General features: G+C 41.0%; 1 protein-coding gene across 1 annotated transcript in view; it reads right to left on the bottom strand.

Annotated features, from left to right (window-relative positions):
- The window catches only part of LOC118629772 (protein FAM240B-like), a 38,508-nt gene extending 19,438 nt beyond the window's left edge, over window positions 1–19,070 (bottom strand). The window contains exon 1 of the mRNA XM_036261404.1: window positions 18,835–19,070. The gene's annotated coding sequence lies outside the window, so the exon portion shown is untranslated. The remainder of the gene's footprint in view (window positions 1–18,834) is intronic.
- Between the last annotated feature and the right edge of the window lie 6,658 nt (window positions 19,071–25,728).

Genomic DNA, 25,728 nt, shown 5'->3' with positions numbered 1-25,728 from the left:
AAGCCTTTAGCAAAAGCCCTTGGAGATGAGTTCCACCCTTACATCACTTGGGATTTATATTTGGGGATCATTGTGGTCAGACCCTGTAAGCACATTTGCTGAGTGATGCCCAACATGTTTGAGAAGTGATTATCTTACTAGAGTTGACAGTTGCCACTCTGCCGGAGCCTGGACTCCGTCCCCTGTGTCGTGTCACAGCCTAGCTGCTTGTCTTGCTGGAGACGGCTGGGAAGCCTGAACTTCAGCATCGGGGAGCATGACAACTTGGAAGAAGCACTCCAAGAGGAAGTGCATGCGGTTGAGACAAGCTATTCCACCCTCTCTCCCTTTTGTTTAACATTTGTTACTCTATTAACCTCACAGTAAAGAGGGCGCAGGAAATGAGAGTCTAGTTTTCTCTAGGGGTGCTGACTCTTACTCTCTGTGCCTGCCCGCCTTCAGGCAGGGAATCGTCAGCAGCATGGTCTGTGTCCAGCATTGCCCCCATGGGGTTCTGAGGAGAGCGGGAGCCATTGCTTTCCCAGGCCGCCCTCTCAGGGGGGTCAGGAAGAAGGGACAGCACTGTGATCTCCTTGAAGCAGATCGGTGGTGCTTTCCTGGTCACAGGAATAAGAAATCCCAAGGACTGTGCTGACATGCAAGCCCATCAGGTATCAAAATCCCCATTATCACTTAAAGGTCTTTGAGAACAGATTCTTATTTGTTTAAATATGTTTTCATTAAGTTTTTAGAGAGTTGGAGGGAGAGAGAGATAGAAATATTGATGTGAGAGAGAAACATTGATTGGCTGCCTCCTGTATGCCCCCTACTGGGGATTGAGCCCTGAAACTAGATCATTTGTCCCGTCGGGGAATCGAACTGGGACCTCTCAGTCCATGGGACGATGCTCAATCCAATGAGCCACAACAGCCAGGCAAACTCTTATTTTTTCAGTGAGGAATTTTTCAAAATGAGGTGTCTCTATTCTGTTTTTTGTTAAAAAAATATTTTTTCTTTATTGATTTTAGAAAGGAAGGGAGCCCTGGCTGGTTTTGCTCAGTGGTTAGAGCATCGGCCTGTGGTCCAGAGAGACCCAGGTTCGGTTCCCGCCAAGGGCACGTACCTCGGTTGCAGTTTGTCCCCGGCCCTGGTTGGGTTGTGTGGGTGGCAGCCACTCGATGTGTCCCTTTCATGTCGATGTTTCTCTCTCTCTCTTCCTCTCTCTCCCTCCCACTCTATCTTAACAAAAAATGAAAAAAAAAAAAAAAAGTTCTTGGGTGAGGATAAAAAAAAAAAAAAGGAAGGGAGAGGGAGAGAGAGATAGAAACATCGATGAGAGAGAACATCGATCGGCCGCCTCCTGCATGCCCTCCACTGGGAATTTGGTCCATAACCTGGGCATGTGTCCTGACTGGGAATCGGACTGGCGACCTCTTGGTGCAGGGTCGACGCTCAACAACTGAGCCACACCAGCCGGGCTCTATTCTGTTCTTATGTAGCCTTTTCTTTAATAAATTCAAGTGTAGATCTTTACATTCATTTCTTCTAAATTTTCACTTGCTGCTCTCATCCCATAGTATATGCAGATGGAGGAGAGATGGACTTCTCAGGTGACCTCTACTCCTGAGAGTCTCTAAGGCTATAGAAACATTTTTCATTGACATCCAGGAAGCTGTGTTTTCCTTCACCCTCCATGGTTCAAAACTCAGAAGCAAGAAGTTTGAACAATGATAGTGGCTAGATGTTCACGTGAATGGGCTGTTCTGGTTATCTTCATACTAAACACCTAGGAAGAGTACCTGCTTCCCCCTTGAAAAATGTCTATCAGGTTCTCTGCATTTGTCTTTTTGTTTCCTCAATTTTGATAAAAACATGGGCACAGAGAACTATTTCTCGTCTTTAAGAATGACAATAGGGTGCATACATTGGCAGCTGATACCAGTCCTGGGGTGACAACAGAGAGTGACGTGAGCTCAGGGATAAAGCGAGACTGCTTCGCGACTGGGCCAAGGAATCCCGCTGGCTGGTGGCTGCTGGACTGCGACTCCCTGGCTTACTTATGCTCTTTATTGAGCACATACTGCATGCCTTCATTCTTAAGTGCTTTACAGTTCACATTCCTGTCTCACAACCACTCTTCTCCACGGTTGGCAGAGGAAGTACAGAAAGACAGGCCATTGACAAGGTCACCTCATTGAAGGTGATGGAGTTGGGATTCAAATGCTGCCCAGCTCCAAAACCTGTGCTCATCACTGTCCCTACTACTTGGCCAACCACCCAAAAAGATGGCTCTTGTGGACAGAGCTAGGTTGCTCAAGAAGCATACCTCCTGGTGAAAGTTGTTCTGAGGAGTGTGAAATCATTCATTTTTTTTATCAAGGTTGAAGTAGATTAACTTTTTTCCCTAGAGTATTCCATGCTATTACATTAAGACAAACTTCCTTTTTTCCCTCTATACCTTTCATCAGAGGTGTGCACCATTATCAGTTTTGTGTGTGTCACGATAAGGACACACACACACACACACACACACACACACAAATGCTCATGGGGCACTGACTCCTTCTACACCAGCACTTTGTAAAATGTACCCCCTCACCATCCTGCACAAATGCCCCTTCTATCACCGGGCAATTCTGCCTCTACAGGTGCTAGGGGAGGACATGGTTGTCACTTCATTTTTTCTCAGGTGGTCTTTGTCACCTGCAATGAAAATATCTGAAAGAATGATGTTCCTAGGTCTAGTTAATAAGATAACCACAACTGTTTTTTTTAATCCTCACTTGAGGCGGGGGAGGGGGAGAGAGAAAGAGAGAGAAAAAGAGAGAGAGAGAGAGAGAGAGAGAGAGAGAGAGAGAGAGATTGATGTGAGAGACACATTGATTGGTTGCCTTCTGCACAACCCCAACCAGGGCCAGGGATAAAACCTGTAACCCAACTACGTGCCCTTGACCTGAATAAAACCTGAGACCCTTTGGTCCATGGACCAATGCTCTAACCACTGAGGCAAACCACTTAGGACATGACTACAACTTTTGACGGGTTTTTCTGTCTTTCTCCTCCCATCCCATGTTTGGGCCCCTCCGGACAGAGATTCAGAGAAGTTTCCTTCTTCCCCTTCTCTCCTTCACAGATGGAAATGGGAGCATTATGTGAAAGTGCTTCTCCCCAGTTTAGCACCTTTTCAGAAAACACTTTTCTTTTTAAGCTCTTCTCCAAAATTCAGTCGGGCTATTTGAATTTAAGTCTTGAGTTCCTGTCTACAGTTTTCCCTCCAGTTAATACCCTTCAAAGCCATTTCAGATTTTGCCCACAATTTTACATTTGCTAAATAAAAGGTGAAATAAAAGGCCACCTGGAGCAGTAACGGTGATTTTGGGAAACTTATAGATCCTTCATAAAGCTTAAATTTCTCATATTGAAAAAATAAATTTTGTTCTGTGAATTAAATGAAATTGGCAACTGAAGTGCTTAACATTGTCTCTGACCCACAGTAAATGCTCATCATCATCATCATCATCATCATCATCATCGTTATAGCAAACTGCATTGAGGAGAATCTTGCGGGCTATCTCATTTGATTCTCTACATACTATGTTAGTTTTTGCTATTCCCATATTTGTGGATGAGGAAGTGAATGTGTGGAGAGAAGTGCCTTTCCCTCAGTCTCATGGCTGCCAGGGGAGAGCCAGGAACGCAGCCCAGACCTGCAGACTTCAGAGGCGCAGGTCTGTCTACGAACTTGGTGCTGCCGTAACACCCCGGTAACAGTCGTGACAGCGCCAGCTCTGCCATCATTAATGAGGTCTTGAGAATTATCTTGATGATATCGATAGCTCTGGGAGGTCAGGCTTATTATTTCCCCAGATACCAGACAAGAAACCAAGCTTAGAAGACAAGTTCTTGTCGGCATCACAGAACCAATAAATGCTGGTGCTGAGCTCTGAATCTACACTGTCTGATTCCAGACGTTTTGCCATCTCCTCCCACAGTTTGACCCACTTTCCTCACTCATTTAGGGGAAAGTTTACCTACCCTAGAAAAAATGACTAATCAGTGTCTGTCATAAAAAATATAATTACTGCACAAGCTCCGCCAGAGCATTGCCTGGACACACCCACGTCTAACAGGTGTTCTCAGTCTTATGAGCTCAGTTTACGTGTCTTGGGCACTAGATCAGACAGCACCCTTGTAGAGCACAGGAACTCTGGGCACCCAGCTGGGGATGACGGCCAGTAAGATCATAAATATCAATCTAGTCAGTTGATTGGGTCAAGAATTAATTTTTCTGAGTCAATGGACAAAACTGGAATGTGGACAGTAACAGGATTGTATCCACATCAAACTTCTGAAGTTGACAACTGTACTGTGATAATGGGAGAGAAGGACTGTGTTCTCAGGATATCCACAATCAGGTGTTTTGAGGGGAGGGCTCAGGATGAGTCAACTCATTCTCAAGTGGTTCATAAATGGTGTAGAAAGATAAAGCAAATCATGAAGCAAAGAGGGTGAGGGTAGGTGCATTTGGGTTAACACTGTATGAGAATTCTTTATTCTTGTAATGCTTTGCAATCTTAAAATCATTTTCATATAAAAATTTAAAAAGTTAAAATTTCCCGGCCACTGTGGCTCACTGGTGGAGAATCGACCCATGCACTAAGAGGTCACTGGTTCAATTCCAAGTCAGGGCACATGCCCAGGTTGTGGGCCAAATCCCTAGTGGGGGGCATGCAGGAGGCGGCCCATCAATGTTTTCTCTCATAGATGTTTCTATCTCTCTCCCTCTTTCTTCCTCTCTGTCTAAAAAAATCAATAAAGAAAAAAAGTAAAAATCACTTTTCTCTCCTTTCAAGAGAAAAGTTGCTATTTAGCTTGCTTCTCTCACACTTTTCCCCCAACCTCTTGTGCAGTTCACAACCTCTTGTGCAAATAAACCCTGGACACTTTTACTTTTTACAAATCTTTGTAGTGAGCCCTTTCAATGCCAAAAGTAAGAAGGGGCTTAAGAAACAGGTGGAGATATTGCAAAAAGACAGAGGAACCACCTTGGAAGAGCTCCTGTTAGCCTAAACTGGGAATAATTTGAGCAGCAAAATAAATAACATGATATTAAGTACAACCCAAAGAATGAATCCAAACTAATACACATTTTGAAATAGATAAATGAGGAAGAAGGAGCCACTATTCTTTTCAGAACAATACTGATGAATAAATGTTGAAGAAATTAAGGGAACAGAAAATCACCATGAGGATACCACAGTAACAATTGTCGCCGATGGGATACGTTGATGAGTAATAGAATCAGTGGATAGAACTTTAAGGGAAAACGGGGTATTTGCATAGCCTAATTATTGTGGTGGTTTTAAACATGACCACACATTCTTCTATTGCTCACCTTCCTTTGCCCCAGGTGGAGCTGAATTCCCCTCTCCTTGCATCTGGGATGACTCGGTGGCTGATGGGAAAAGGTGACTTTACAGTGGAGGAACAAGCATCTCAAGCATGTGATCAAGGCTCACATCACAACTAATAAGCAAGGTGATGTCACATGTCTCTTGATAAAACATGACAGATGGAAATATCACCTCTGTGGATACTTTCCTTAACTCCACAAACTTCAGTCTATTTTTACAGAAAATTGTAAAAAAATGCAAATTCAAGAACATTCTACCAAATACCAGACTACTACTTGTTAAATGTGCTATGCTAGACATGTAAGACAAGGAAAGACTGAAAATACTGCCACAGATGGAAGGAGATGAAAGAGACACATATACCTGTCCCCTGGATTGAATCCTAGAACCCCAAAAAAGGACATTAGTGGGAAAATGGGAGGAATCTGGATAAAGCCTGCAGTTAATTTTATTGTAGCAATGTTAATTTTCTACTTTTGGTAAATGTACTTGGTTATGTAAGATGTTAACATTAGGGCCCTGGCCAGTATGGCTCAACAGTTATAACATCAGCCAGAGAACTGAAGGGTCACGGGTTCGATTCCTGGTCTAGGGCATGTTCCTGGGTTGCAGGTTTGATCACCAGCCCTGGTCAAGGCACATGCAGGAGACAACCAATCGATGTGTCTCTCTCATTGATGTCTCTCTCTCTCTCTTTCTCTCTCTCCCTCCCTTCCACACTCTCTAAACATCAATGGAAAAATATTGTTGGGTAAGGATTAATAAACAAACAAACAAAAGATATTAACATTAGGAAAAACTGGGTGACAGATTTGCTACTTTGTCTAAAGCTAAAATGGTATCAAAATAAAAAGTAAAGCAAGCCTTTAAACAAGAACTCTTGACAGTTATGAGTGGTGGCTGCGTGTCTCTGTAAACACAGAGAATCCCATCCTGAAGCCAGCAGCACCTGGTGCTCAGCTTGTGTCATGGAAAGAGCCCTGGACTAGGAGTTAGGAGACCTCTCTTTTCTCTATGGGAATGTTACTTGAACTAAGTCTCTGTTTCCTTATCTGTAAAATGGAACAATTTGACTTCTGGTCAAGATGGTGGTGTAGGTAAACGCAGTATCGCGTCCTCCCACAACCACATCAAAGTTACAACTAAACTACAGAACAACAATCATTCAGATGCGCCTGACATCGAGCTGAAGCGAAGTACTACAACTATGAAATTAAAGAAGCAGCCACATGGAGAGTGGGAGGAGGGCAGAAGCGCGATGAGCTGGTCTCACACCCACGTGTGGTGGATAAAATCAGGAGGATACCTCGGCTGGGAAGGTCTTCCTTGAGGACTGAGGGGTCCCCGTCCCACACCAGGTGCCCAACTCAGGGTTCCAGTGCCAGGAAGAGAATCCCCATCACTTCTGGCTGTAAAACCAGTGGGAACTGAGGCCGAGGGAGGCTGAGGTGGCTGGAGACCTAGGAAGCTCCTCTTAAAGGGCCGGCACATGGACTTAGACCCCCTCCCTCCAGGCTTCAGCATGGAAGAGGCAGCTTGAAAGGCACCAGAGACATATGAAGAAGAACTGAATTGTTTGGCATTGGAACGAGGGCTGGAGAGGCGGCTTTCTCCTGGACAGATGTGCTATCAGAGGCCTTTGTTCCTTTGGTGAGCCCTTCCCTGGGAGGGCAGATGGCCGCCATATCTGGGATTCCATCAACCTGGCTCACACTGTTTGCCCTGCCCTGGTGATTCCCTGAGGCCATGTCCCACCCAACTTGAAGGTCCACCCAAGCTAATGCCAGTTGCTTTACAATAGGATTGGCCTGGCCCTGGCCAGTTTGGCTCAGCGGTTAGAGCGTCGGCCTGCGGTCCGGAGAGACCCGGGTTCGGTTCCCGCTAAGGGCACGTACTTCGGTTGCAGTTTGTCCCCGGCCCTGGTTGGTTGTGCGGGTGTCAGCCACTCGATGTGTCCCTTCACGTCAATGTTTCTCTCTCTCTCTCCCTTCCTCTCTCTCCCTCCCACTCTATCTGTACAAAAAATGGAAAAATATCCTCAGGTGAGGATTAAAAAAAAAAAAAAAAAAAGACAATAGGATTGGCCTGTCTTGGATCCTGCTTCAGGTTTTCCTAAATTCTTTCAAACAAGCAGCATCTGGTCTCAGCTAGCCCCATACCTCTCGTTAAGTAATACATAGAAATAAACACAGGGAGGCAGCCAAGATGAGGAGACAAAGAAACAGGTCCCAAATGAAAGAACAGAACAAAACTCCAGGAAAAGAACTAAGCAAAAGGGAGATAAGCAACCTAACAGATGCTGAGTTCAAAATACTGCTTATAAGGATGCTCAATGAACTTAGTGAGAACCTCAGTGAACTTAGTAAGGGCCTCAAGAGCATGAAAAAGAACCAGTCAGAAATGATGGATGCACAGTCAAAAATGAAGGAGGCAGTAACTGAAATAAAGAATAATTTACACAGATTCAACAGTAGAGTAGGTAAAGCCAAGAAGCAAACCATCAATTTGGAATATAAGGAAGCGAAAAAACACCCAATCAGAACAGTAAAAAGAAAAAAGAATCCAAAAAAATGAGGAGAGTGTAAGGAGCCTCTGGGCCAAATTCAAGCATGCCAACATTTGCATCTTGGGGGTGCCAGAAGGAGAAGAGAGAGAACAAGAAATCAAAAACCTATTTGAAACAATAATGGCAGAAAACTTCCGTAACTTGGTGAAGGAAACTGACATACAAGTCCAGGAAGCACAGAGAGTTCCAAACAAAATGAGCCCCAAGAGGCCCATACCAAGACACATCATCATCAAAATGCAACAGGTTCAAGACAAAGAGAGAATCTTAAAAGCAGCAAGAGAAAAGCAGTTAGTTACCTACAAGCGAGTTCCCATAAGACTTTTAGCCGATTTCTCAAAAGAAACTTTGCAGTCCAGAAGGGAGTGGCAAGAAATATTCAGAGTGATGAAAAGCAAGAACCTACAACCAAGATTACTCTATCCTGCAAAGCTGTCATTTAGAATCGATGGCCATATAAAGAGTTTCCCAGACAAGGAAAAGCCAAAGGAGTTCATCACCACCAAACCATTATTATATGAAATGTTGAAGGGTCTTCTTGAAGAAAAAGATAAAATATATGAACAAACAAAATGTCAATGAATACATATATATTGACAATTGAATTTACAAACAAAATGAACAAGCAAAACAGAAACATTCTCATGGATACAGAGAAATTTTGTTGGTTGCCAGGTGGGAGTGGGGCTGGGGTTATAGGTGAAAAAGATGAAGGGATTAAGAAGTACAAATTGGAGATCCAAAATGGCGGCAGAGTGAATGGAAGCTACATAGACCGTCTCCCAGAACCAAACTGGAATTACAACTATAACACAGACAAATCGACGGAAAAAAGCAACAGAAAAGCAACTTTCGAGGACCATATAACCAGGGACACTGAGTTGATCCTGGTAGGATTGTGAAGGCATGAATTGGGGGCTGGGAGCCCATGGATGGCAGCTCAGCAGCGGCCTGAGCCGTGAGTAGGGCCCTCGGGATAAAGTCCCAAGCAGCTCCACAGCGCAGAGCTGGGACAGAGGCTAAAATAGCCACAGCCACTCACCTTGGGCTCCAGCAGAAGGAGGGTGGACTGGAGTGGAACTGTGTGGGGACACTCGGGATTTGGAGGGCACTCAGAGCTTTTGCTAAGTTGCTGCCACGCAGGACGGTGGCCATATTGCTCCTTCCCAGGGGTTTGGGGAGAGGCAGCAGTGCCTCCCTCAGAGATCCAACCCCACCCTGTGGGCCATTGAAATGCTAATTGAGGCTCATTAACAACCAGCATCTGCCCCACCCTCGGGAAATCCCCTTATGCTGAGCACCTGAGGGAGTTTTTCAATCAACTGACAACCTAAAACTCTTCAAATAACCTTGACTGCTATCCTCCAGGCAAAAAACTAGAGGATAACAGTACCTTTCCTGGGCTAGCAACTTTAACCAGGAAAGTAAGACTTGTCAGTGATGTTTAACATGGGTCCTCCCTCACTCATCTAAACCCAGGAGAGGGAGCAACAAACAGCAGAACACCAACACCCACAGGGAAAACTTGACGGGCTCCAAAGCCCACTGTGATAGCCAAAATGGTGAAACACAGAAACAGAAGCCAAATGAAAGAACAAGAGACCTCCACCAAAGATGAGATCAATGTGGAGCAGTTAGGCAAGTTAACAGAGCTAGAATTCAGAGCCATGATCTTGAGGAAGCTCAAAAGCATGGGTGAGGACATAGAGATGCTGAAAATCAACCAATTGGAAATTAAAAACCACCAAGAAGAGATAAAAAATGACATATTTGAAATGAGAAACACATTACAAGGTCTAAAAAGCAGAGTAGAGGAAGCTGAGGACCGGATCAGTGATTTAGAAGAAAGGGTAGAAAAATCAACCAATCAGAAAACCAAAAGGAAAAAAACAATAAAAAAAAACAGGAAGACAGCTTAAGAGAACTGTGGGACAACTGGAAATGTAATAATATTTGCATCATAAGAGTCCCCAGAGAAGAAGAAAATGAGCAAGGGTTAGAGAATATATTTGAAGAAATAGTGACAGAAAACTTCCCTAATTTGGTGAAAGGCGAAGGCATTCAAGTTCAAGAAGCACAGAGAGCCCCAAGTAAGAAGAACCCGGACAATCCCAAACCAAGATACATAGTAATTAAAATGCCAAAAATTAAAGACAAAGAGAGAATCCGAAAGGCAGCAAGAGATAAGCAACAGAATACTTACAAAGGAAAACCCAATAGGCTCTCAGTTGACTTCTCACAAGAAACACTACAGGCCAGAAGGAAATGGCATGAAGCAATCAAGGTCATGAAAAACGAGGATCTGAATCCAAGACTACTCTACCCAGCAAGGCTATCATTCAAAATAGAAGGTCAAATAAAGAGCTTCCCAGACAAAAAAAGGCTAAGGGAACACATTAACACCAAACCAGCCCTGCAAGAAATGTTAAAAGGACTGCTGTAATTAGTAGAAGAAATAGGAAGAAAAATATAACAACACTAAACAAAAATGGCAATAAACAAGTACATATCAATAATCACCTTAAATGTAAATGGACTGAATGCTCCGATAAAAAGACACAGAGTAGCTGATTGGATAAGAAAGCATGACTCATCTATATGTTGTTTATAAGAGACCCACCTCACAACAAAGGCCTCACCTAGGTTGAAAGTAAAGGGATGGAAAAAAATATATCAAGCAAACAGAAAAGAAAAAAAAAAAGCTGGGGTAGCAATACTCATAATTGATAAAATAAATTTCAAAATGAAGGCCATAACTAGAGACAAAGAAGGCCACTACATAATATTGAAAGGATCTATCCAACAGGAAGATATAACCTTGATAAACATATATGCACCCAATATAGGAACACCAAAATATATTAAAAATCCTCTGGAGGACTTCAAAGGAGAAATCAACAGCAATACAATCATAGCAGGGGACTTCAACACCCCGTTGACAGCACTGGATAGATCCTCAAAACAAAAAATTAGCAAGGAAACAGAGACTCTAAATGAAGCACTAGACCAAATGGATTTCATAGATATCTACAGAAAATTACACCCCAAAACTACAGAATTCACATTCTTCTCAAGTGCACATGGGACATTCTCAAAGATAAGACCACATGATAGGACACAAACTAAATCTCTACAAGTTCAAGAAGATTGAAATCATATCAAGCATCTTCTCAGATCACAAAGGCATGAAACTAGAAATCAATTGCAACAAGAACATGCAAAAACATTTGAACACATGGAGGCTAAATAGCATGTTATTAAAAAATGACTGGGTTACCGAGGAAATCAAGAAAGAAATTAAAAATTGCCTGCAAACCAATGAAAATGAACACAAAACAACACAAAATCTATGGGATGCAGCAAAAGCAGTTCTGAGAGGGAAGTTCATAGCACTATAGGCCTACCTCAAGAAACAAGAAAAATTTCTAATTGACTGTTTAACCTCAGAACTTAAAGAATTAGAAAGCAAACATAAAGAAAACCCCAGAGCAAGTAGAAGGAAGGAAATAGGAAAGGTCTGAGCAGAAATAAACGACATAGAGACCAAAAAAACAATTCAAAGGATCAAAGAAACAAAGAGCTGGTTTTTTGAAAAGATAAACAAGATTGATGGACCCTTAGCTAGACTCACCAAGAAACAAAGAGAGAGAACCCAAATACACAAAATCAGAAATGAAAGAGGAGAAGTAACAACTGGCACCACAGAAATACAAAAGATCATTAACAACTACTACGAACAACTATATGGCAACAATTTTGACAATCTAAGCAAAATGGACAAATTTCTAGAAACATATAGTCTCCCAAAACTGCACCGGGAAGAGATAGAAAACTTGAACAGACCAATAACAACTAAGGAAATTGAAGAGGTAATCAAGATGCTCCGAGCAAACAAAAGTCCAGGCCCAGAGAGCTTCCTGGGGGAGTTTTACCGAACATTCAAAAAAGAACTAACACCCATTCTCCTCAAACTATTTAAAAAATTCAAGAAGAAGAAAGACTTCCAAACTCGTTCTATGAGGCCAGCATTATTCTAATTCCAAAACCAGGAAAAGACACTACAAAGAAAGAAAACTACAGGCCAATATCCCTGATGAACATAGATGCCAAAATCCTGAACAAAATACTACCAAATCGAATCCAGCAATACATCAAAAAAAAATTATTCACCATGACCAAGTAGGATTCATTCCAGGGATGCAAGGCTAATACAATATTTGTAAATCAATAAATGTGATACACCACATAAACAAAATTAAGAATAAAAACCACATGATCATATCAATAGATGCTGAAAAAGCCTTTTACAAAATCCAGCATCCATTTCTGATAAAAACGCTCAGCAATGTGGGTATAGAGGGATCATATCTTGAAATAATAAAGGCCATATATGAAAGACCTACAGCCAACATCATACTCAATGGGCAGAAACTAAAAACATTTCCATTAAGAACAGGAACAAGACAGGGATGTCCACTTTCGCCACTCTTATTTAACATAGTACTAGAAGTCTTATCCACAGCAATCAGACAGGAGAAAAAAATAAAAGGGATCAAAATCGGAGGGAGGAAATGAAACTGTCATTATTTGCAGAAGACATGATATTATATATAGAAAACCCTGAAGACTCCAACAAAAAAACTACTAGACTTAATAAATGAATTTGGCAAAGTAGCAGGATACAAAATTAATGTCAAGAAATCGACGGCATTCGTATACACCAATGATGAACTCACAGAAAGAGAAACTGAAAAAACAATCCCATTTACCATAGCGGCAAATAATGAAGATACCTAGGAATAAACTTAACCAAAGTAATAAAGGACCTATTCGCAGAAAACTACAGGCCCTTGAAAATAGAAATAGAGCAAGATATAAAAAAGTGGAAGCACATATCTTGTTCATGGATTGGAAGAATTAACATCATTAAAATGTCCATACTACCCCAAGCAATCTATAGATTCAATGCAATCCCCATCAAAATACTAACAACATATTTCACAGAACTAGAACAAATACTTCAAAATTTCATATAGAACCAAAAAAGTTCCTGAATAGCCACAGCAATTTTGAAAAAGAAGGACAAAGTAGGTGGTATCACAATATCAGATATCAGGTTATACTACAAATCGACTGTAGTCAAAACAGCCTGGTACTGGCACAAGAACAGGTATATTGACTAGTGGAACAGAACTGAGAACCCAGAAATGGACCCAATGCAATATGCTCAATTAATATTTGACAAAGATGGCAAGAGCATACAGTGAAGTAAAGCCAGCCTCTTTAAAAAATGGTGTTGGGAAAATTGGACAGCTACATGCAAAAAACTGAAACTAGAACATCAACTTACACCGTACACAAAAATAAACTCAAAATGGATAAAAGACTTAAATGTGACCCGTGAATCCATAAAAATTCTAGAAGAAAATGTAGGCATCAAAATTTCGGACATCATACGCTGGAGAATTTTCATTGATACATCACCTAAGACAATAGAAACAAAGGAGAAAATGAACACATGGGACTACATCAAACTCAAAAGCTTCTGCACAGAAAAAAAAAAAAAAAAAACAAAAAACAATCATCAAAATAAAAAGGCAACCCACTGTATGGGAGGACATCATTGCCAATGATATATCAGATAAGGGGTTAATTTCCAATATATATAGAGTGCTCATACAACTCAACAAAAGGAAGACAAAGAACCCAATTACAAAATGGGCAGAGGAGCTGAATAGACACCTCTCCAAACAGGACATACAAATGGCCAGGAGACATATGAAGAAATGCTCAACATCACTAATCATCAGAGAGATGCAAATGAAAACAACAATGAGGTATCACCTCACACCTGTCAGAATGGCTGCCATCAACAAATCATCAAACAACAAGTGTTGGCGAGGGTGTGGAGAAAAGGGGACTCTAGTACACTGCTGGTGGGAATGCAGACTGGTGCAGCCACTATGGAAAGCAATATGGTGTTACCTCAAAAATTAAAAATTGAACTTCCATTTGACCCCATGATCCTGCTTCTAGCAATATACCCTAAGAAGCCTGAAACACCAATCAGGATGAATATATGTACCCCCATGTTCATAGCAGCACTGTTTACAATAGCTAAGATCTGGAAACAGCCCAAGGGTCCATCAGTAGACAAATGGATAAAAAAGCAGTGGTACATATACACAATGGAGTACTATGCAGCTGTGAAAAAGAAAGATATCTTATCCTTTGAGACGACATGGAGGGATCCTAAGTGAAAGAAGCCAAGCAGAAAAAGACAAATACCACATGATCTCACTTATATACGGAATATAATGAACATAACAGTCTGAGGAATATGGTAGCCCCAGAAACATGGAAGTAGGGCACAGACTGACATCCCTCAGACGAGGGCGTGGGGCGGTGGGAAGAGATAAACCACAGAATTTATATGCATGTATGCATAACCAATTGACATGGACAACAAAGCTGGGGACGGGGTGCGTGGGGGATGGGGAGGAGGGTGTCAATGGGGTAAAAGAGGCAAAACATCTGTAACAAAAAAAAATTAAAAAAAAAAAAAGAAGTACAAATTGGTTGTTAGACTGACAAACCTCAAAGGGAAGGGGGGTGGGAAGTAATAAACCAAAGAACTTAATATGTATATATACATAACCAATGAACGCAGACAGCAATGTGGGGAAAGGCAGGCGGGGGATGGGAATGGGAGAAAAGTGAGAAACATCTATAATATATTCAACAATAAAGATAAGTTAAAAAAATAAAAAATAAATGAAATGGAACAATAGATTCTCTCAAGGTTAATGAGTTTTTTCTTTGAAAAAGCTGCTGTGGTAAAGGTTCAACACCTGATATAGTAAGTGCTTAATAAAATTGTGGGTTGTCAAATTACATCTATAATGTCAATTTCCTACGAATCAAGGGCCATAAACTCAGAAGCCTGTAGGGTCTAGGTGTGTTTAGAAGGCTCCGTGGCAATGCTAGAACACATGCCCATTTAACGAAGGTACTGCCACCCAGCACCAATGGGCTATTCCCAGTGGGACAAATATTCAAGTTTTCCAAGAGAAGCTGGCACTCTGATTTTTAAAAAATATGTATCTTATCTTTGAATGGTTGGTAATGAATTTAAGACATTTAAAGCTCTGTATGGACCATAAAACTATAGCTGTTGGCTGGATTTGTCCTTTTTGTCACCAGTTTTTGAGTCCTACACATACCGGTGGGGAAGGCTCTGAGTTGCCCAGGCCTTAGGTTCCAGCAGAAACACACCCAGAGCGCAGATAGCATTGAAACAACACACCACAAAGCAAAAGCGATCAAAGTTCAGCTTTTTCTACTTCTCAGGTCACCGCTAAGCACTCTTCATTTATGTTGGTACTATCCAGGCTGTTTCATTCAATGTCTGGTCACCAGCTGGGGCTGGAAGGGGACTGAGACCATCCTGCTACAGAGAGAGATGCCCCTGGGTCTGCATCTCCCCGGTCCACTGGAACACCAAGAACCTCCGCACCTGCCTGAGTTGGGACCAGCAGCCAGGTCTCCATTCTCCTAGACTCTGACCACAAGCTGTTGTCTCATCAGCTAGGTTCCAAATGACCGTGGGACAAGGATCTGTGATCCCCTCAGGCTGACACCATTCATCTAGTTAGTCAGAACTGTCCAATGAATTTTGAGTTAAAAGTGGCAACTTCTCTATCAAATTTTGTATTCTATTCCCATTAAAAACATATAAAAGGTAAGTTCTCTGGGTAAAATACTGTTTCTCCCCCACCCCCACCCCCCAAATATCTACCCGGTGGCTATTTGCCATTCACTAATCAATGTCTTTATTTTCTAAACAGAAAATACACTGGATATCTCTTTTAAAAGAGTGGGTGTGTGCCACAGACTAATTTCCCCAAAATAACTGTCTTTCCAGAAACATTTCCTGTTCTTTTAGATAATCAAATATGTGGAAGGAAGCCTCCTTAATCACCTCCACCTCCCTGCTGAGTGAGAATGAAATCATGGTGGTGGTTGTCAATGCCTATGCCACAGGCTGCCTTTTTGAACAAGCTGGGTGGGTCTGCTCAGTGGAGAGGAATTCCTTAGAAACTCGAGTGGTGCCAGGGGCAGCGGAGTGAAATGCACAGAGTCAGGAGGACAGGTGGAGTAGGGGCATGAGCACACCGTCGGGGGAGCAAAGACACGGCACACCTTATGTGGTAGTGGAGGAAATAAGACACCTAAGAGCAAAAGTAATGACAGAATAGCATTCGTTTTCCTTCCCTGCCTGAGTACTGCAGGGCAGCTTGTTTCTCTGTTTCCTTTTTGTTGGGATGGCTCACATATTTGGAGATACATAAGAGGGATGGGGGTGGGAAGATGGGAAGAGATAAACCAAAGTTCTTATATGCATCTATGCACAACCAGTTGACTTGGACACTAGGCTAGGGAAGGCAGGAGGTGTGGGAGCAGAAAGTAGGGGGTCAATGGAAAAAAAAAGGACTTCTGTGATACTTTCAACAATAAAAAAAGAGAGAGAAATGCACTGCAAGCCTTAATTTATTGAATTGTTTTCTTTAGAAAAATCCCCCAAATAATGTGGGCAACAGGTTTCAAAGTTTTATAAGATTAGCAAAGACGCTCCTTTAAGACTGCATTTGAAAATAATGTAGCTGTGGTGCATGTACACAGCAAACACTCAGAAAGTCCTGAGGGTATAAAACCAAAAATCAAAGTTCTTTTCCTCTTCCTTTTCAGTCAGCTACTCTTCCCAAACATATCCACTGTCAGATATTTATCTTTCTTTTCCCATGAAAGCAGGTGTGTGTTTATGCAGAGATCAACAGAAGTCGGTTTACAGTTGTTTGTACGGAAAACAATACAATAATGAATAAATAATACAAGAATAAATTCTGTTTTGTGTACTCACATTGTAAACCCACTTTTGCCCCACCTGTGTGTATATAACATTTTCTAGTTTGCAAGCAAGACCAATACTATATATACTGTTCTGCATTCTGATTTTTCACTTAAGAAAATCTCTCCTTACCGGCCCCCATGGTATTTCACAGCCTCCATTGTGTATGGATGGGCCAAAATGTACTTACCCATTCTTACACTGATGGGCATTTAAATTAATTCTTGTTTAGGTCTATTAGAAAATAAAATCCCCCAGTGACTCATTCTGTTTGTTTAAATGTATAAGAATATCTGTAGCACAAACTCCTAGAAATATAATTGCAGCTCCAAGGCCATGTGCCTTTAAACGTTGCATGTATAACAGCTTATTGTGCTCTGTAATTACGTGAGTGTTGGAAACTTTGTGGACTTAGAAGACCATCTTCTGGAGAGGGACTTCCAATCTCTGCTGGGGCAGTAGAGCCCAGGTTGTGAAAGTATTTGGCTCTCATTGAAAAGACTCAGACACGGACGCAGGAGACTGTACCTGAGTATGCACCCGCAAGACAGACCCTGAAAGTAGCTGGCACTGAAAAACATGTGCTGACTTAATGAATAAGCCAACTATGGTAGTGCTGATACAGAGACAGTGTGTGTTTTAATTCAGTTATGCTTTGAACAGAAACACTCAGTATTTAAACAAATAAACATTAACTTCAGTTTTATTGCATTCTTATGCTGACAGGAAAAACACATACTTTGAGATAAGTAAAAAAATTATTTAAGGTCTAACCATCAGTAGGTATTCTAAATGGCCAACTATAATTTCTGTTTCTCCTGTTTTCTTTGAATAATATTTGGCTTATAGTTATTTCAACCATGTTATTAACATATAGTTACTTCTGAAATACATGTTTAAATGCGTTTTAATTTATAAGTTTCATTTGCTTTGTTTAGAAAGCATATTTTTTAGAATCTAGTAGATTCTTCCCTTCAGGTTCCTTATCTGTGAATTGAAGTGGAGGTTATCTGGCTCAAACAGTCAGGGAAATGCCTCAGCATCAAGTTCAGGGGAAGACTCTGTCCCTCCAACTGGAGGGGGGCTTTGTATTTTAGTTACTTAGGATGTCTGGTTTCCTTTCTCATATGCGAAGGGCAAATATCAGTAATTAAATGGGCTTTGGTGAAAGGGGACTGTTCTTTGATAAATAAAAAGTTATCTTTTTCTTCATTCCGCACAGCAAAGGCATTTTTACTAGTTTCTATCGACTGAGAGAATTTGTTTTATTTGCAGTAACTCATTACTAATTTGGAAAAGTCACAATTCCAATGAAAATTCTTAAATTTACTTTAGCAATTAACTTACACTTAAATAGTACTAGAACTGCCTTTTAATAAATATTAATTTAATCAAATAACATTTATTGAACCTTGACTTTGTGTGAGGCTCACGCACTTAACGTTTAAAAAGGGGTTACATAATGGTCAATTGTATAAATGAAAACAAAAGAAAATCCCACAGTTTAAACTCCCAAGTTCCAGGTTACTCAGTCAAGTAAAAACCCCAAATTAATGTTCAAACCTCCAGACCATCAGCTTTCTGGGAAGGCTCTGTAATTCTGGCCCCCCTAACGAATGTTTCCTTGGGACTAACTCTATTCATCAATCAACATGAGGTATATTCTGTGTTTTATTTGATCTTCAGAGAGCCTTGTTCAGTGAGATCAACACTAATTTCTGTTTTTTTTTTTTTTTTTTTCACACTCTTTAACTTGCAATCCATGCATTATTGACCGAGAAATCAGAGGGAAAAACTCCCTTGGCCTGTCGAAATCTATTCCAAGACCGGTGCAGAGCAGGCTATTCAAAGTGAGGAGAAAAAGAGTCCCAGTGGACGGCAAAGGCACAGGAATAAGTGTGTCTTAGTTTCCAGCCCCCGATGTGAGCTGTTCCCACTCCTGACAACACAAACTCAACAGACTGTACCTTAAAGATGAATTTGCAGGTGAGCTAATCTCCTGCTGGGGTGCAAAGGAGGGCAAGTCTCACGGCCCCACTCCTGACTCCTCAGCTCTGGCTTGTGAAGGCCACAGTCACCGTCCTGAAATCTCATTGTTGCAACCCTTTATATACAGAGTGGAGGACTTGCAGAAATCCCTCCACCTTTCAAGGTCATTAGAACCAAATTAGTAGCAGAATCAGACAACATCTTTCCAGGGACATTGCAGCCTTCCCTTGTGGTGAGAGATGCCCTAAACATCTCTCACTGCCCCACCTGCCCCAGGGCGGGCGAGCTTCTGTTGGCAGGTCCCATGAGTGCTCTGACTTGGCCTGAAACAGAGAGATGATTTAGAAGTTGCACCGGATTATACATGTCCCCTGTGTGTCTGAGACTTGTGAAAAGCCACTGTCTGCCCCTTGGTGGGCAGAAGGGACTGGAATGGTGGGACAAGTCACTCTTGGGTGTAATATTACAGGAAGACTTAGAAAGGCATCTTGTTCTTTGGAGCCATTAATCCTTAAACGGGTGTGGTGATGACATATCACTTTCTGCTTAGTTCTCTCCCAGTTGGAGCAGGAATTGACCTTTGAGGAGTGTTTTCCAATAAAATGCATCCAAGTGAGATCAACTTCTTATTGTAGAGTGGCCCTTATCCTATTACGGAGGAGAACATTTTGTCCTTAGGAAAAACATTTAGAATACTCACTCCTCTGATAACAAAAATAGCTCGGGTTTTCATCAAATCCTTCTCCCAGTTGCATACCCATTACTTGGTTTACGGGGTTATAAATTCATAACTTATGTTACCCATGAAAACTTATCTAATATTATTGTTCATATTTTATCTTGCTGAAGTGTTGATTTTTACGTTGACTCTATAAAAGTAGTTTAATAAACATGCTACTTTAACTGCATTCCTACTTTAATGGCAGAACCAAACTTTACAGATGAGATTTTTTTTTTTTTATCCTCACCTGAGGAAATATTTTTCATTGATTTTTTGAGAGAGGAGAAGGAAGAGAGAAACATCCATTGGTTGCCTCCCATATGGGACTGGACTGGGAATCGAACCCCCCACCTTTTGCATGTTCCAACCAACTGAGCCACATCAGCCAGGAGGAGGTGTTTTTTTTAAATCATAATGGAGAGGAGTTAATTCTGAAACCATTTTGCAGGACACATCCTATAACAAAAGCAACAATTTAAAGACAATAAAACTCAATTAAAAATGTTTGCAGGGAACACATTGAAATCACAGAAGTAATGTTTCATATACAGTATATATATTCTGCTTAAGAAATTACAATGAAACTGAATAACTAGCAGACGACAGATTACTAGATGACAATTTCTTTTCCTTCCTCTACCCTCCCCTCAACTCTCTCTTCTTTCCTTCCCTTCCCTCCCTCTTCTCATTCAGTCCTAGGGATCATTCACTAATCTTAGGAAGGGGATTAATGTCCTTATGATTCTTCCTTCCTTTTTACCTTTGCCTTTTAATTATGATGTGTCTTAGTGTGAGATTCTTTCGGTTAATCTTTTTTGGATTTGCTGCACTCCGTGGACTTGTTGTTTTTTCCTTCATCAAATTAGGAAAGTTTTTTAGGTGTTATTTCTTCAAATAGGGTTTCAATTTATTGTTCTCTCTTTTCTTTTTATGTTACTCCTATAATGTAAAAGTTGTTACACTTAATATTGTCCCAGAGAGCTCTTAAACTATCTTCATTTTTAAATTTTATTTTTGCTCTTGTGATTGGATATTTTTCACTACCTTGTGTTTCAAATTATCAATGAAATTCTCTGCTTTATCTAATTTACTTTAGATTTCATCCAGGGTATGCTTCATTTTAGTTTTTATGTTCTTCATTTCCGACTAGCTCTCTTTTTCTTGTTGTTGTTTTTTTTCTCTTTGTGTAAGTTCTGAGTTCACCTGTACTTGTCCTGAGTTCATTAAGCGCCCTTCTAACCTGTGCTTTGAACTCTGCATCTGGTAGATTGCTTGTCACCATTTCCTTCATTTTTTCCTGTTCTTTCATTTGGGACATGATTCATTGTCTCCTCATTTTGGCTGACTCCCTACATTCATTTCTATGCATTAGGTACACCTGCATTGTCTTCTGGTTATGGCAGAGTGACATTATATGGCCGATGTTTTGTGGGTCTCAGTGGCACAGTCTTCTTGGTCACCTGAGCTGGTGCTCCTGGGGTGTCTCTTGTTTGGATTGTGTGAACCTTCCTGTTGTAGTTGAGACTTGACAGCTGCTGGCACATCAATGGATGGGGTTGGCCCTCAAGTTGACTGGTAGTGAGGATTGGCCATTAATACAAAAGATGTGCTGTTGTGTGGGAGTGGACCTCACCGAAAGAATTCACTTCACTTGTGGCTGGTGCCTGCCACATTACCCTTTGTCTTTTGTAGAGCCAACTGGGTGCTGTACTCAAGTGTTCTGAAGCCAGCTTCTGGGTTTGTTGTTTCTGGGGCCTAATGGGAGGTGCTCTGGTGCATGCTAAGGTCAACTGCTGCCTGTACCCAGCCCAGTGCCACCTGGTAACAACTGCAATGTGATCTGCAGTTGGTAGCTTTCTATGCTTGACTTGGAGATGTCTAGGAGAGTCTATACAGCTAAATGAGGTTGGTTTTCTCTAGTATTGGGTTTGGGGCCACCTAGCAAGAGGTACAGAGCACACCGAGGCTAGCCTCTGCTTGTTTTGGGGTTTTAGACCTATGAGAGATTTTAGGAAAGTTCACAGTCTAGACCAAGGCAGCCACCTGTGAGGAACAGACTCCGATAGTGGTTTGTGCAGGTGCATGTGTTGGCTAGTGCTGGTCACAGAGAATCACCAGGGTGGTGTGAGCAGTGTCAGTTAGTTTGATGAAGACTCAGATTTGGTACCCACCTGTGCCTGCAGGCTGTGTGGGGAAAGGGATTTAAAAAGAAATGATGGTACCTGCCAGCACTTTTGTCCCAGACAGAGCTGCCATTCCAGTTCTCACCCTGAAGGCAGATAATTCAGTTCCTCCCTGTAGGTCCCTGGAACTCTTTGAACTGCTGTAAATTTACGGGAGTTGAGGGCGAGTGTTTGTGAGCAAGGGAGTCAGTGTCTGGGCCCTTTAAGAGGATGCCTGAGTATACAGCAGACCTCCACCTTACCAGAAAGCAATCCTCACTGTGAACACACAGATTTTATGGGGACTACAGGCTTGGGAGCCCAGTGTGGGTCTTGAATCCCTTTTTCCTCATGAAGGACCCCAGTGGCTGAGATATCCCTCTTAATACTTAATGCTCACACATGGGTGTGGGACCAACCTGTTTTTCACCTCCTCCCCTCTTACAAGTCTTGATATGGCCTCTTCTTTATAACCTTATTTATAGGAGTTCTATTCAGCTAGTCTTCAGCTGGTTCTCAAGGGTGGTTGCTCTATAAAATGGTTGTAATATTGATGTGGTCATGGCAGCAGGTAAGGCAGTATTCACCTGCTCCACCGTCTGGATGAGAGGCCTGCTTATTTCTTGCTCATCTCTTGTAGAATTTTTATTTGTGATCACCATGTGCTTCTTATATACCAAACTAACTTTATAGTAGTCTATTTTAAGTTGATGTTAACTGAATTTGAACCCATACAAACATTACTGCAATGTTTACTCATCCCCTTAGTGTTTAAGATTTTGTTATTTTTTACATTTTTTTGTGTATGTGTTTGTGTGTACCTCATACTTTATTGTTGGATTCATACATGATCAGAGTAGCTTTGCTTTTTAACAATTATACTAGCTTTATAGTTGTACAATCCAGTGTTTTACTATGTGTTTCCCTTTGTCAGTGAAATTTTTCTATATTTTTTATTTATATATTTTTAAAGTATTTGTTTTTATTTTTGCTTTATTGATGTTTTTTTTAGAGAGAGAGAGAAACATCGATGAGAGAAAATATCGATTGGCTGCCTTCTCCATGCCCCCGAATAGTGATCAGGTCCACAACCCGGGCATGTGTCCTGACCAGGAATTGAACCGGCGACCTCTTGGTGCATGGGTCAACACTCAACCACTGAATCACACTGGCTGGACTGTTTTATTTTTGTTTTGTTTTTTTTTTATCCTCACCTGAGGATATTTTTCCATTTTTTGTACAGATAGAGTGGGGGGGGGGGAGGAAGGGAGAGAGAGAGAGAAACATCGACGTGAAGGGACACATCGAGTGGCTGCCTCCCGCACGACCCAACCAGGGCTGGGGACAAACTGCAACCGAAGTACATGCCCTTAGCAGGAACCGAACCCGGGTCTCTCCGGACCGCAGGCCGACGCTCTAACCGCTGAGCCAAACTGGCCAGGGCTGGACTGTTTTATTTTTGTATAACAAACTTCAGTCACAACAAATCAAAAGAAGCAACAGGCCAAATATGAAATTAATGTTGTAATGTCTTCTCTAGAATCCTGAAATCTTGAATTCCAGAAGTGTTCAAATAGATTAAATACATTTTTTAATGTTATAATTCAAATCAGCAACCATACTTGATAGAAAAATACACACATGAGAATGTTGGGATAGATGTTTACTTAGTTAAGAGTAAGAATCATATATTAATATTTGTATATATATCTATTTTTACTTTTTTTTCAATAAGTTAACATTCAATGTCATTTTATATTAGTTTCAGGAGTACAACATAGTGATTAGACATTTATGTAATTTACAAAATAATCCCCTTGATAATTCTAGAACCACCTGGCAACATACATAGTTATTCCAGTAATATTGACTGTATTCCCTATGCTGTAGTTACATTCCCATGACAATTTTGTAACCACCAATTTGTACTTCCTCTGTATTTTTCACCTAGACCCTAAACACTCTCCCTTGGCAACCATCAGTTTGATAGTTTCCTTTGCTGTGCAAAAACTTTTTAGTTTGATGTAGTCCCATTTGTTTATTTTTTCTTTGTTTCCCTTGCCTGAGGAGATGTATCAGGAAAATATTACTAAGAGAAATGTCCAAAATGTTACTGTCTGTGTTTTCTTCTAGGATTTTTATGGTATTGAGCATTACATTTGAGTCTTTAATACATTTGAATTTATTTTGTAGACAGTGTATGAAGGTAGTTTAGTTTTATTTTTTTGCATTTGTTTGTCAAATTTTTTTCATACCATTTATTTTCTTTATTCCACTGTATGGTCTTCCCTCCTTTGTCATATTTGTTGACTATATAGATGTGGGTTGACTATATAGATGTGGGTTTATTTCTTGGCTCTTTATTCTGTTGCATTGATCTATGTCTGTATTTATGCCTGTATCATGCTGCTTTTTTTTTTTCAGAGTTACTTCATCTTTATTTTTTTTCAATTTTTATTAATTTATTTTTGTTACTGATGTTTCTCCTTTTTCCCACCTAAACACCCTCCTTCACAACCCCCCCCCAACCCCCCAAGCATTGCTATGTCCATTGGTTATGCATACATGTATATAAGTTTCTTGGTTCATCTCCTCCATCTCCCTTGCCCCCCTACTCTGAGATCTGTGAGTCTGAACCATACTTCTTTCTATGTTTCTGGGTCTATTTTGTTCATCAGCCCACCTTGTTTATTATATTCCACAAATAAGTGAGATCATGTGGTATTTGTCTTCCTCTGATTGGCTTATTTCACTTAGCATAATTCTCCAGAGGTCCCTCCATATTGTCTCAAAAAATAAAATATCTTTCTTTCTTACAGCTGCATAGTATTCCATTGTATATATGTACCACAGCTTTTCTATCCACTCATTTATTGATGGACACTTGGGCTATTTCCAGATCTTAGTGATTGTAAATAGTGCTGCTATGAACATAGGGGCACATATATATTCTTTCTGATTGGTGTTTCAGGCTTCTTAGGATATATTCCTAGAAGTGGGATCACTGGGTCAAATGGCAGTTCCATTTTTAATTTTTTGAGAAAACACCATAGTGTTTTCCATAGTGGCTGCACCAGTCTGCATTCCCACCAGCAATGTACTAGAGTCCCCTTTTCTCCACACCCTCTCCAACACTTGTTTGATGATTTGTTGATGGTGGCCATTCTGACAGGTGTGAGGTGATACCTCATTGTTGTTTTAATTTGCATCTCTCTGATGATTAGTGATGATGAGCATTTCTTCATATGTCTCCTGGCCATTTGTATGTCCTTTTTGGAGAGGTGTTTATTTAGGTCCTATGCCCATTTTTCAATTGGGTTCTTTGTATTCCTTTTTTTTTTCTTTACATCAATTCTACTTTTTTCCCGGTATATTTTATTTATTTATTTATTTTTATTTAATTAATTAATTAATTTTTGTTACATATGTTTCTCCTTTTTTTTAAAATCCTCATCCATGAACATTTTTCCAGTTTTTTGTTCAGATAGAGTGGGAAGGAGAGAGAGGAAGAGAGAGAGAGAGAGAAACATCGACATGAAAGGGACACATCGAGTGGTTGCCACCCGCACGACTCAACCAGGGCCGGGGACAAACTGCAACTGAGTTACATGCCCTTAGCAGGAACCGAACCTGGGTCTCTCTGGACCTCAGGCTAATGCTCTAACCACTGAGGAAAAACGGCCAGGGCTGTTTCTCCTTTTTTTCTCACTGATTCCCTCCTCCCCTTCCCTCCCCGCCCTGTCCCCAGCTTTCTTGTCCATGTCCATTGTTCATGCACACATGCATATAAGTTCTGTGGTTTATCTCTCCCCCACCACTCCCTCTTCTGGGGATTGTCAGTTTGTACCCCACTTCCACGTCTCTGGGACTACTCCATTCCTCAGACTGTTATGTTCATTACATTCCACAAATAAGTGAGACCTTATGATACTTGTCTTTCTCTGTTTGGCTTGTTTCATTTAAGATGATACTTTCCAGATCCCTCCATA

The sequence above is a fragment of the Molossus molossus genome, unplaced genomic scaffold (assembly GCF_014108415.1).
Source record: "Molossus molossus isolate mMolMol1 unplaced genomic scaffold, mMolMol1.p scaffold_m16_p_14, whole genome shotgun sequence".
NCBI lineage: Eukaryota > Metazoa > Chordata > Mammalia > Chiroptera > Molossidae > Molossus > Molossus molossus.
The sequence above is the reverse complement of the archived record's forward strand: the minus strand, read 5'-3'. Positions and strand labels throughout refer to the sequence as shown.